The sequence below is a fragment of the Pongo pygmaeus genome, chromosome X (genome assembly GCF_028885625.2).
Source record: "Pongo pygmaeus isolate AG05252 chromosome X, NHGRI_mPonPyg2-v2.0_pri, whole genome shotgun sequence".
In the NCBI taxonomy this organism is placed as follows: Eukaryota; Metazoa; Chordata; class Mammalia; order Primates; family Hominidae; genus Pongo; species Pongo pygmaeus.
In genome coordinates, this window is record NC_072396.2 from 70575845 (window position 1) to 70589999 (window position 14155).

The following is a 14155-nucleotide window of genomic DNA, read 5'->3' on the forward strand; positions in this document are numbered from 1 at the left end:
TATATGTAATATATATTATATGTAATATAATATATGTAATATATATTATATGTAATATAATATATGTAATATATATTATATGTAATATAATATATGTAATATATATTATATGTAATATAATATATATGGCTACCCATACTGATGTCCTCCAATAGTGGATAGTATGGAAAAGGAAAAAATGTAACTTGAGAAAATCTGGCATAAATCACCTCAAGGAGGTGATCAAAATTAACAGCATTAGTTAACAATATGTATCACTGGTATGATGTGTTGAGAAGGGCATTTCACCTATGTGGTCTTTCTTCCAAAATCCATACCCAAGTTTGACGACATGGACATAGAGAGGGAAATAATGGACACCAGGGGCCCCGAAAGGGGCGAGGTGGTAAAAGGAGAGAGAATTGAAAAATTATCTATTGGGTACAATATTCACTATTCAGGTGATGGCTATACTAGAAGCTCAAACCTCACCATTATGCAATATGCCAATGTAACACACATGCACATAAACCCCCAGAATCTATAAAAATAAATTTTAAAAAAATTAAAGCAACATTGTTTTTCAAATCCAAATTGAGGGAAATTATAAAAATATGCAAATTATACTCCTCAAAATTGTCAAGGTCATCAAAAACAAAGAAAGTCCAAGAATCTGTCAAAGTCAGCTTTAGGAGACATGACATTGAATATAATGAGGTGTCCTCAATGAGATCATGGAACACAAAAAGTCATTACATAAAAATTAAGGAAATCTGATGAACTACAAATTTTAGTTAATAATAATGTAACAATACTTGTTCTTTGCTTGTAATAAATATAGCACACTAATATACGTTGTTAATAATAGTGGAAAGTGGGTGCAGGATATATGGAAGCTCTCTGTACTATCTTCAATTTTTCAGTAAATTTGAAACAGTTTTTAAAATAAAGTCTGTTAAGAAAAATCATAAGTTAACCTAAATCCATTAATAGGTCTTTCCCATGTAAATAGGTATTAAGTGCCTAGCATTTTTGAGGGCAGTAAGATACAATGCCTATCCTAAAGGAGCTCCCAAAATGGGATAGAAACCTGATTAATATATTAAGGCAGATTATAACAAGTTCTGGGAGCTCCCATGTTTGAGAGATAATATGCAGGCAGTTTGAGTTACACTGAACTTTAAAATATCTGTACCTCAAGAAACCAGAATAAGGCTAGCATCTTGCACAAAAAGAAATAAAACTAAGTAAGTGATGCCTGTTAAAATAAAACAAGACAAGTTAAACTAAACAAAATGAACAAAAACCTCTCCTTGAAAGAGCAAAAATTAAGTTGGAAATTTTATTTTTGCAAAGCAACTGTAGCATTATCTCTAGAATGGCTATTGGTAGTTTTTGTCTTAGTCATTTTTATTGCCAAAGTTATATCTAGAATAAGATGTTTTAGGAGGGAAGGAAATAAGTGAATATTCCCAAAATGGTGAGTAACAATTAGCATCTACAACTCAAGGTCTACAAAACCATCAGCCTACATTTGTGGTAGTTAATTGTCAAGGGCTTAATCCCAATGGTCTTGTGAGAAAGTGGTAACTCCAAGACAGTGGAGTCTTGTTTAAGCCAAGTATCAAGATTGAGAAATATCTGACCAGAGGTAATGAGCACTCTGGATCCTGGTTCTCTGTTCTAGCTAGCAGACTAAGTTATCTTCCCTGACACTCAGAACAAAACATAACAACCAAGTAAGAGAAATCTTCCAGTATAGCAAACTGAGATACCTCAATTACTTAGCAGGCTTGACCCTGAAAAGCTCTTGGGGTAGTTCACAAACCTCCTCATTCAGACTAAGGAGAAAGAATGAGGAGAATAAGAAGTAGATTATCGAAATGGTATATGGAGATTTACAGAGTAGATTTGGTCACCTATGTTCATGCCATATACAGAAACCAGACTATTTATAAAAATTAAAAATGAGATTTAAAAGACAACAAATATTATTTCGTAAATAGTTTCAACTTTTTGATTTGGGGGGGTACATGTGCAAGTTTGTCACATGGGTACATTCTGTGGTGCTGAGGCTTAGGACACAACTGATCCCATCACCGAGGTTGCACATAGTATCCAATAGTTTTTCAACCTTTATTCCCTTCCCTTTCTCCCTCTTCTAGTAGTCCTCAGTGTCTATTGTTTCCATGTTTATGCCCATGATTACCCAACGTTTAGCCCCCACTTATAAGTGAGAATATGTAGTATCTGATTTCTTTTCCCTATGTTAATTCGCTTAGAATAGTAGCCTCCAGCTGCTTCCATGTTACTGCAAAGGACATAATTTTGTTCTTCTTCATGGCTGTGTAGTTGAATATAATTTTTTTAAAGTTCCATATGGAGCTAACAACTGAATTCACTGTACTCTTGTAACGATCCAAAGAAAAATATTTCAAATAAATATAGTTCATTATATATTAAGATTTATGTAATTCTGACATATTATTCATTTATAACATAGAAGTGGTACTATTTATCATCCTAACAAAATAATATTTTTAAAGGAAAAAACATTAACATAAAACCATAATCCTATGATCCCCAAATTTTAACTTTTTTTCCATATCTATTTTAGAGGGTTTTAATATTAGTGCATAACTTATTTTGTTTTACTTTTTTAAAAACCTAATGTCATATTGGAAGCATTTTCCTATGGTGTTGTAGTCTTCCTAATTAAAATTGTAATGGCTACATATTATTCCTTGGAGTTGGTATGCCATATGTTATTTATGTTGGGTATTTAGCTTATTTCTGATTCTTATAATTAGTAGTAGTAAAGAAGTAAGCAAAAATGAAGTTATTTCTCTGGTTAATTTAGTGAAACACACTCCATTATTCTGTCTTTCCCAGTGAATGCCACTGAAATTCCCATACAGTATGTACGAAAGAACTATCTGAGATTCTGCAAAGTAAATGGTAGCAGGTGAATTGTGAAAGAAAACTAAAATCTGAAGTACAGCCAATCCTCCAGAGTATTTGGCTTATTATTTTTCTTCTGTATCCCTTATCATGGACTAACAGGCAGTATAAAGTCCAAAACTGTGTAATGAATATTGACAAAAAGAACTCCAAGAGAAGCCCTACTTTTTTCAACCAAGGACAGGAAGGAGAATACCTATAGAGACAGAGGAAGCAGGAAAAATTTTCTGTTGTTTTGATTTTTATTTCTTTCTGACTCCAGCCTCAAGGCAAATCCATTCTCTAAGGTGTAAAATCTTCATGGTGACAACAGCAATGGTAGCTAAGCAGGAAACTAAAATTCTGAAAGGAGGTTTTTCTTTTTTCAATTTGAGCAAAGGAGTTCTAGTCTGAAGAATATGAGTGGAAACTATAAAAACTGAATTTTTTAAAAAAGAAAACCATAGATTTTCAAATCCAACTTGAGGGATATTATACAAAATGCCCAATAACACTCCTCAAAACTGTCAAGGTCATCAAAAGCAAAGAAAGTCTAAGAATCTGTCAAAGTCAGCTTTTGGAGAAGTGACATTGAATTTAATGAGGATGGGATCTTGGAACAGAAAAAGACGTTACATTAAAAAAAGAAAATCTGATAAAGGGATCACATATGCAGGTTTTTCTTTTCTCTTACTAGTATGTTTTCCATGGCTTAGCTTGGAGGCAGGCCCAGTTCCAGGAAGTGCATGACATAGTGAGGAGAATAAAAAGCCCTGGATTTTTAACCAGAGGACCAAAAAGTGTGTCCCTTGAATCTGGAGAGTGCCAAGGTAACCACAAAGAGAAAGGAGTTTAAGGAAGGGATGCCATGAATTTGCTTGTGAATTTGTGAGTTTACTCTCAAGATGTACATGTGTGGATCCATCCCTAAAAAACACACAAAAGACATTGACAACTGAATTACAAAGTAGAATACTGCCTGGGTTCCAGACTGGATCCTGAGTGATGTACACATGGAAGAAATCTGAATAGCATTGCAAACGCTTTGAAAATTAAAATGACATTGGAATCACAGTCCACCAAATTGGGTTGGAAATTAGGAACTAAAGTCTGCAAAACAAACAAAAACTTATTAGCATTCTAAGAATTAGAACAAGACCTAAAATTTTATAATATATTTTAAATGTCCTGTCTACAATTAAAAAGTACTCAGCATATAAAGAACTAAGAAAATCTCAACCACTCACACTAAAAAGCAATCAACATGGCACATGTGTACATATGTAACAAACCTGCACATTGTGCACATGTACCCTAAAACTTAAAGTATAATGATAAAAAATAAATAAAAAGCAATCAAAATATGCCAACTCTAAGATGACCTAGATTTTACAATTACCAGAAAAATATTTAAGTAGTGATTATGACGAAGTAGAGAATAACACTCTGGAAATAAATGGAAAGATAGAAAGTCTTAGCAGAGAAATAGAAGCTATAAAATAGAATAAAGTAGAAATTTTAGACCTGAAAAATACAACAACTAAAACAAAACATTCACTGAAAGCACTCACATTAGAGATAACAGATAAATGTGTTAGTGAACTTAAAGATAGAGCAATATAAATCACCCAATCTGAAGAAAAAAGAGAAAAGTAAGCAGAGGCTCAGGTAATGTGGGACAATAGCAAAAGGTCTAAAATTTGTGTATCAGAGTTCCACAAGGGAAAAGAAAAGAGCAATGAGAAAAAAAATATATCTGAATAAATAATGGCTGAAAACATCCCAAAATTGGTGGAAGACCTAAGCTTACAGATCCAATGAGCTCAGCCGAATATCAAATGAATAAACTTAAAAAATCGACATCCAGAAACATTATAATCAAATGGCTAAAAACCAAAGGTAAAGAAAAAATATTGAAAGCAGTCAGAGAAAAAAGATGCATTTCTTATGGGGTAACAAAAATTCAAAAGACTTCAAATTTCTCATCAGAAATCATGGAGGCAATGCAATATCATTAAAGTTATTAAATACTTGTCAACCTAGAATTCTATATTCAGTGAAAGTAAGCTTTAGGAATGAAGCTGAAATAAAGACATTCTCAGAAGAATGTCTAATAAAAGAATTATCACCAGAAGACTGGCTCTAAAAGAAATGATATAAAAAAATTCTTCACAGATAAGAAAAATAATTCCAGGGAGTAACTTGGGACATCAGGGATGGAAAAAAAGCAACAAAAATAAAAATATCTGTGTTAATATAATAAACTATTTTTCTGTTTTTAAGTTTATTAAAATATGTACTTTTTCTAGGTTTTTGAGGAACCTCCATACTGTTTTCCATGGTGGCTGCACTAATTTACATACCCACTAACAGTGTACAAGGTATATACAATGGACTATTATTCAGTCTGTTTTCATATTTTCACCAGCATCTATTTTGTTTGTCTTTTTGACAAAGTCCATTTTAACTAGAATGGGATAATAACTCATTGTATTTTTTATTTGTCATACCCTGATGATTACTAATGTTGAGAATGTTTTCATACACTTTTTGGCCATTTGTATGTCTTCTTTTAAGAAAATGTTTTTCAGATCTTTTGCCCATTTGATTTGTCCAAATTGATGACATGAATCACATAATTCTGGTTATTAATCATTATCAGATGAATAATTTGAAAATATTTTCTTGTAATCTGTAAGTTGTCTATTCACTTTATTGATTGCTTTCTTTGCTTCTCAGAAGCTTTTTAGCTTGATAAAATTCCACAAGTTTCTGTTTGTTTCTGTTGCCTGTGCTTTCAAGATTTTATGTGAAAAATCTTTGCCCAGACCAAACGTACTGAAGTGGTCTCTCAAAGTTTTCTCTCAGTAGTTTCATAGTTTCAGGTCTTAGGTTTAAGTATTTAATCCATTTTGATTTGATGTTTGTATATGGTGAGAGATAGATGTCTAATTTAATTCTTCTCTATATGCTTATTCAATTTTCATAGCACCATTTATTGAAGAGACTACTTTCCCCAATATATGTTCTTGGCACCTTTGTGAAAAGCCAGTTGGCTGTAAGTACATAGATTTATTTCTTGGTTCTCTATTTTGTTCCATTGGATTATGTGTCTGTTTTTATGCCAGTACCATGATGTTTTGATTACTGTAGGTTTGTAGTATATGTTAAAGTCAGATAGTGTGATGCTTTCAGCTTAGTTCATTTTATTCAGGATTACTTTGGCTATTCAGAGTCTTTTTTGGTTCTCTACGAATTTTTTATTTTTTTTTCTTTTTCTATGAAGAATGTCATTGGTATTTTGATGGAGATTGTGTTGAATTTGTAAATTGCATTGGATAGTATGGCCATTTAAAAAATATTGTTTCAATCCATGAACATGGGATATCTTTTCATTTCTGTGTTCTCTTCAATTTATTATATCAATGTTTTATAATTTTTCTGCCAAAAATCTTTAACTTATTTGGTTAGATTCATTTCTGCTTTATTTATTTATTTATTTATTTATTTTTAAGATGGAGTCTCATGCTGTTGCCTAGGCTTGGGTGCAGTGGTGCAATCTCAGCTCACTGCAATGTCTGCCTCCTGGGTTCAAGTGATTTTCCTGCCTCAGCCTCCTGAGTAGCTGGGATTACCAGCAAACACCACCACGCCTGGCTAATTTTTGTATTTTTAGTAAAGACAGGGCTTCACCATGTTGGCCAGGCTGGTCTCAAACTCCTGGCCTCAAGTGATCCACCAGCCTCGGCCTCACAAAGTGCTGGGATTACAGGCTTGCACCACTGCACCCAGCCAATTTATGGGTATTTTTTATTTATGTAGTTATTATAAATGGGATTTGGTTTTTGGTTTCTTTTTCAATATGTTAAGGATCAATATGTTAAAGATATATCAGAACTCTCATATTTGTTGCAGCACTATTCACAAAGCCAAGATATAAAATCAACCTAAATGTCCATCAATTAATGAATAAAGAAAATGTGGTATATATACACAATGGAATGTTATTGGGCCACAAAATAAAGAATGAAATCCTGTCATTTGCAGCAACATGGATGAAACTAGAGGTCATTATGTTAAGTGAAGTAAGGCACATAAAGACAAATATCACATATTCTTTCTCATATGTGAGAACTAAAAAAAGTGTATCTCGTGGAGGTAGAGAGTAGACTGATGGTTACCAAAGTCTGAGAAGGATTTGGACAGGTGGCGGAGTGAGGGAAGATGAAGAGAGGGTACAAAAATACAGTTAGATAGAAGAAATAAGATCTAGTGTTTGGTAGATCAATAGGGTGGCTATAATTAACAATAATTTATTTTATATTTCAAAATAGCTAGAAGAATTCAAATGTTCCCAACACAAGGAAAAGATAAGTGTTTGAGGTGATGAATATCCCAGTTACTCTGGTTAGATCATTACATCTTATATACTGGTGAGGGCTTTAGGCTGCTTTCACTCTTGGTGGAAGGCCAAGAGGAACTACCATGCAGAGATCACATGGTGAGAACAGAGAGAGAGAGCAGGGGGAGGTGCCAGGCTCTTTTCAACAACCAGCTCTCAGGGAACTATCCCAGGCACTAGTGTAGCAAGAATCCATTCATTACCACGAGGATGACACAAAACCATTAATGAGAGATTTTCCCACATTACATAAACACCTCCCATTAGGCTCTATCTCTAACACTGGAGATCACATTTCAACATGAGACTTAGCAGGGTCAAAAAAACATATATCCAAACCATAGCAGTGACCTTTTGAGACTGGCTTATTTTTTTACCCAGCATAATGCCTTTGAGATTTGTCCAAGTTGTTGTATGTATGCATAATTCATTTTTTTATTGCTGAGTGGTATTCTATTGTATGAATGTACCACAGTTGTTTATTTACTCACACATTGAAGGGCAGTATATTTACGCTTAACTTTTGCAGTCTGCTCAGAATTAAGATTTTACCACTTCGAATGCAATGTAGAAACCTCACCAACATATGAGTCTATATATCCTTCCTCTTTATGTTTCAGTTTTCATATATATTACGTATATATAATTCAAAACTCCACCGAATCATGTTATCATTTTTCCTTTCAATAATCATACATATTTTTATTGATACATAAAGGTTGTGTGTGTATATTTGGTAATACATGTGATCTCTGCATGCTGTCACTTTTTTGCCTTCCACTATGAGTGGAAGCATCCAGAAGCCCTCACTAAAAGCAAATGTCATGTCCATGATTCTTACACAGCCTGCAGAATCATGAGCCAAATAATCCTCTTTTCATTATACATTACCCAGCCTCAAGTATTGCCTTACAGCTGCATAAAAACTGATTAAGATGGTTACATACAGTATTATCCATTTACATAACACTCTTGAAATGACAAAATTATAGAGATAGAGGACAACTCAGTCATTCCCACATGGTGGCAATGGGGGGAAGGGTTGGGTGTGATTGTAAAGAGGTAACACAAAGGAGATCTTTACATTGATGAAATATTGAGTGCAATGATGTTTACACTAATCTACACATAATAAAATGACACAGAACTATATACATATATATGTGTTCTATCAATATCAAATTATTGGTTTTGATATTGTACTATAATTATGTAAGATGTAAACATTAGAGAGAACTGGATGAAGGGTACAGTCATTCTTGAAGAAACGTATCTTTGGAAGTGAATGTCTATCATAGTTTCAACATACACACACACATATAGGAAATCTAAAAAATATAAAATTAACATTAAATACATTAAAATATTGGGAGATCTGGCAAGATGGCCTAATAGGAGCAGCTCTGGTCTGCAACTCCCAATAAAACAAATGCGGAAGGCAGGTGACTTCTGCATTTCCAACAGAGGTACCCTGTTCATCTCATTGGGACTAGTTAGGCAATGGCTGCAGCCCAGGGAGGGTGAGCAGAAGCAGGGTGAGGTAACTTCATCTGGGAAGGGCAAGGAGTGGGGGGTCCTCTCTCCCCCAGCCAAGGGAAGCCATGAGGGACTGTCCTATCCAGTCCAGATACTACGCTTTTCCAAAGGATTTTGCAATCTGCATACCAGGAGATTCCCTCATGTGCCTACACCACCAAGGCCTTGGGTTTCAAGCAAAAAACTGGGTGGCTGTTTGGGCAGACACCGAGATAGCTGCAGGAGTATTTTATCATACCCCAGTGGTGCCTGGAACCCCAGTGAGACAGAACCGTTCACTCCACTGGAAAGAGGGCTGAAGCCAGGGAGCCAAGGGGTCTCGCTCAACGGGTCCCATTCCCATGGATACCAGCAAGCTAAGAACCACTGGCTTGAAATTCTCACTGCCAGCACAACAGTCTGAAGTTGACCTGGGATGATTGAACTTGGTGTGGGGAGGGACATCCACCATTACTGAGTCTTGAGTAGGTGGTTTTTCTCTGACAGTGCTAAGGAGGCCTGGAAGTTGGAAAAGGGTGGAACACAATACAGTGCGGCAAAGCAGCTGTGGCCAGACTGCGTCTCTAGATTCCTCCTCACTGGGCAGGGCATCTCTGAAAGAAAGGCAGCAGACCCAGTCAGAGGCTTATAGATAAAACCCCCTGTCTCCCTTGGACAGAGCACCTGGAGAGAGGGATGGCTGTGGGCGCAGCTTCAGAGGACTTAAACGTTCCTGCCTGCTGGCTCTGAAGACAGCAGCTGCTCCTGAGGAGGAGGGTTATCCCAGCACAGTGCTCCAGCTCTGCTAAAGAACAGACTGCCTCCTCAAGTGGGTCCCTGACCCCTGGGCCTCCTGACTAGGAGAGGCATCCTAACAGGGGTTGACAGACACCTCATACAGGGGAGCTCCAGCTGGTATCATGCCGGTGCTGTTCTGGGAGGAAGCTTCTGGAGGAAAGAGCAGGCAGCAATCTTTGCTGTTCTGCAGCCTCTGTTGGTGATTCCTAGGCAAACAGGGTCTGGAGTGGACCTCCAGCAAACTGCAGCAGACCTGCAGAAGAGAGGTCTGTTAGAACAAAAACTAAAAAACAGAAAGAAATAACATGAACATCAACAAAAATACCCTTCCACAAAAACCCCATCTTTGAGGTCATCAGCCTCAAAGATCAAAAGTAAATAAACCCATGAAGATGAGGAAAAATGAGCACAAAAATGCTGAAAATGCCAAAAACCAGAATGCATCCTCTCTTCCAAATAATCGCAACTCCTCTCTAGCAAGGGCAAAAAATGAAATGGAGAATGAGTTTGATGAATTCACAGAAGTAGGATTCAGAAAGTGGATAATAACAAACTCCTCTGAGCTAAAGGAGCATGTTCTAACCCAATGGAAGGAAGCTAAGAACCTTAACAAAAAGTTACAAGAACTGCTAACTAGAATAAGCAGTTTAGAGAAGAATATAAATGACCTGATGGAGCTGAAAAACACAGCACAAGAACTTCATGAAACGTACACAATCAATAATAGCCAAATCGGAAGAAAGGTTATTAGAGATTGAAAATCAACTTAATGAAACAAAGCATGAAGACAAAATTAGAGAAAAAAGAGAATGAAAAGGAATGAACAAAACCTCCGACAAATATGGAACTGTTTGAAAAGGCCAAAACTACATTTGGTTGGTGTACCTGAAAGTGACAGGGAGAATGGAACCATGTTAGAAAACACACTTCAGGATATTATCCCAGAGAACTTCCCCAACCTAGCAAGACAGGCCAATATTAAAATTCAGGAAATACAGAAGACACCAGTAAGATACTCCTCTAGGAAAGTAACCCCAAGATAAATAATTTTCAGATTCTCCAAGGTTAAAACAAAGGAAAAAATGTTAAGTTCAGCCAGAGAGAATGGTCAGGTTACCTACAAAGGGAAGCCCATCAGACTAAGAGCGGATCTCTCTGCAGAAACCCCACAAGCCGGAAGAGAGTGAGGGCCAATATTCAACATTCTTAAAAAAAAAAAAAAACAGAATTTTCAACCCAGAATTTCATATCCAGCCAAACTAAGCTTCAAAAGTAAAACAGACCTTTACAGAAAAGCAAATGCTAAGGGATTTTGTCACCATCAGGCCTGCCTTACATGAGCTCCTGAAAAAAGCACTAAATATGAAAAGGAAAAGCCAGTACCAGCCACTGCAAAAACACACCAAAATATAAAGACCAACCACACAGTGAAGAAATTGCATCAATTAATGTGCAAAATAACTAGCTAGCCTCATGATGATAGCATCAAATTCACACAAAACAATATTCACCTTGAATGTAAATGGGCTCCATCAATACCTGGTTTATTGAGAGTTTTTAGCATGAAGGGCTGTTGAAGTTTCTCGAAGGCCTTTTCTGCACCTACTGAGATAATCATGTGGTTTTTGTCGTTGGTTCTGTTTATGTGAGGGATTACATTTATTGATTTGCATATGTTGAACCAGCCTTGCATCTCAGGGATGAAGAAGACTTGATAGTGTTGGATAAGATTTTTGATGGGCAGCTGCATTTGGTTTGCCAGTATTATACTGAGGATTTCTGCATGATGTTCATCAGTGATATTGACCTAAAATTTTCTTTTTTTGTTCTGTCTCTACCAAGCTTTGGTATCAGGATGATGCTAGACTCATAAAATGCATTAGGGAGGGTTCCCTCTTTTTCTATTGATTGAAATAGTTTCACAAGGAACGGTACCAACTGCTTTTTGTACCTCTGGTGGAATTTGGCTGTGAAGTCATTTGTTCCTGGGCTTTTTTTGGTTGGTAGGCTATTAATACTGCCTCAATTTCAGAATCTGTTATTGGTCTATTCAGAGATTCAACTTCTTCCTGGTTTAGTCTTGAGAGGCAGTATGTGTTCAGGAATTTATCCATTTTGTCTCTATTTTCTAGTTTATGTGTGTAGAGATGTTTATAGTATTCTCTGATGGTAGTTTGTATTTCTGTGGGATCAGTGAGGTGATATCCCCTTTATCATTTTTATTGTGTCTCAAAATAATAAGAGCTATTTATGAAAAACCCACAGCCAATATCATACTGAATGGGTAAAAACTGGAAGCATTACCTTTGAAAACTGGCAAAAGACAAGGATGCCCTCTCTCACCACTCCTATTCAACGTAGTGTTGGAAGTTCTGGCTAGGGCAATCAGGCAAGAGGAAGAAAAAAAAGGGTATTCAATTAGGAAAATAGGAAGTCAAATTATCTGTTTGCAGATGACATGATTGCATATTTACAAAATCCCCGTCATCTCAGCCCAAAATCTCCTTAAGCTGATAAGCAAATTCAGCAAAGTCTCAGGATACAAAATCAATGTGCAGGTGGGAATTGAACAATGAGAACACATGGACACAGGAAGAGGAACATCACACACCGGTGACTGTTGTGGGGTTGGGGGAGGGGGGGAGGGATAGCATTAGGAGATATACCAAATGCTAAATGACGAGTTAATGGGTGCAGCACACCAACATGGCACATGTATACATATGTAACAAACCTGCACATTGTGCACATGTATCCTAAAACTTAAAGTATAATAATAATAAAAAAACACAAGCATTCATATACACAAATAATAGAGAAACAGAGAGCCAAATCACGAGTGAACTCCCATTCACAATTACTAAAAAGAGAATAAAATACCTAGGAATCCAACTTACAAGGGACGTGAAGGACCTCTTCAAGGAGAACTACAAACCACTGCTCAACGAAATAAAAGAGGACACAAACAAATGGAAGAACATTTCATGTGCATGGATAGGAAGAATCAATATCACGAAAATGGCCATACTGCCCAAAGTAATTTATAGATTCAATGCTATCCCCATCAAGCTACCACTGACTTTCTTCAAAGAATTAGAAAAAATTACTTTAAAGTTTGTATGGAACCAAAACAGAGCCTGCATAGCCAAGACAATCCTAAGCAAAAGGAACAAAGCTGGAGGCATCATGCTACCTGACTTCAAACTATACTACAAGGCTACAGTAACCAAAACAACATGGTACTGATACCAAAACAGATATATAGACCAATGGAAGAGAACAGAGGCCTCAGAAATAATGCCACATATCTACAACCATCTGATCTTTGACACACCTGACAAAAAAAGAAATGGGGAAAGGATTGCTTATTTAATTAATGATGCTGGGAAAACTGGCTAGCCATATGTAGAAACCTGAAACTGGATCCCTTCCTTACATGCTATACAAAAATTAACTCAAGATGGATTAAAGACTTAAATGTAAGACCTAACACCATAAAACCCCTAGAAGAAAACCTAGGCAATACCATTCAGGACATAGGCATGGGCAAAGACTTCATGACTGAAACACCAAAAGCAATGGGAACAAAAACCAAAATTGACAAATGGGATCTAATTAAACTAAACAACTTCTACTCAGCAAAAGAAACTATCATCAGACTGAACAGGCAACCTACAGAATGGGAGAAAATATTTGCAATCTACCCATCTGACAAAGGTCTAAGATCCAGAATCTACAAAGAACTTAAATTTACAAGAAAAAAACAAACAACCCCATCAAAAATTGGGCAAAGGATATGAACAAACACCTCTCAAAAGAAGAAATTTCTGCAGCCAACAGACATATGAAAAAAGGCACATCATTACTGGTCATCAGAGAAATGCATATGAAAACCACAATGAGATTCCATCTCACACTAGTTAGAATGGCAATCATTAAAAAGTCAGGAAACAACAGATGCTAGAGAGGATGTGGAGAAATAGGAATGCTTTTACACTGTTTGTGGGAGTGTAAATTAATTCAACCATTGTGGAAGACAGTGTGTCAATTCCTCAAGGATCTAGAATAGAAATACCATTTGACCCAGCAATCCCATTACTGTGTATACACCCAAAGGATTATAAATCATGCTACTATAAAGACACATACACATGTATGCTTATTGTGGCACTATTCACAATAGCAAAGACTTGGAACCAACCCAGTCCATCAATGATAGACTGGATTAAGAAAATGTGGCACATATACACCATGGAATACAATGCAGCCATAGAAAAGGATTAATTCATGTCCTTTGCAGGGACATGGACGAAGCAGGAAACCATCATTCTAAGCAAACTATCGCAAGGACAGAAAATGAAACACTGCATGTTCTCACTCATAGGTGGGATTTGAACAACATGAAAACATGGACACAGAGTGGGGAACATCACACACTGGAGCCTGTCAGGGAGGGGGGGCTGGGGGAGGGATAGCATTAGGAGAAATACCTAATGTAAATGACAAATTGATGAGTGCAGC

General features: G+C 36.4%; 1 pseudogene; it reads left to right on the top strand.

The window, feature by feature from the left end:
• The first annotated feature begins 331 nt into the window (after positions 1-331).
• The window catches only part of LOC129024112 (polyadenylate-binding protein 2-like), a 33379-nt pseudogene continuing 19555 nt past the window's right edge, over positions 332-14155 (top strand).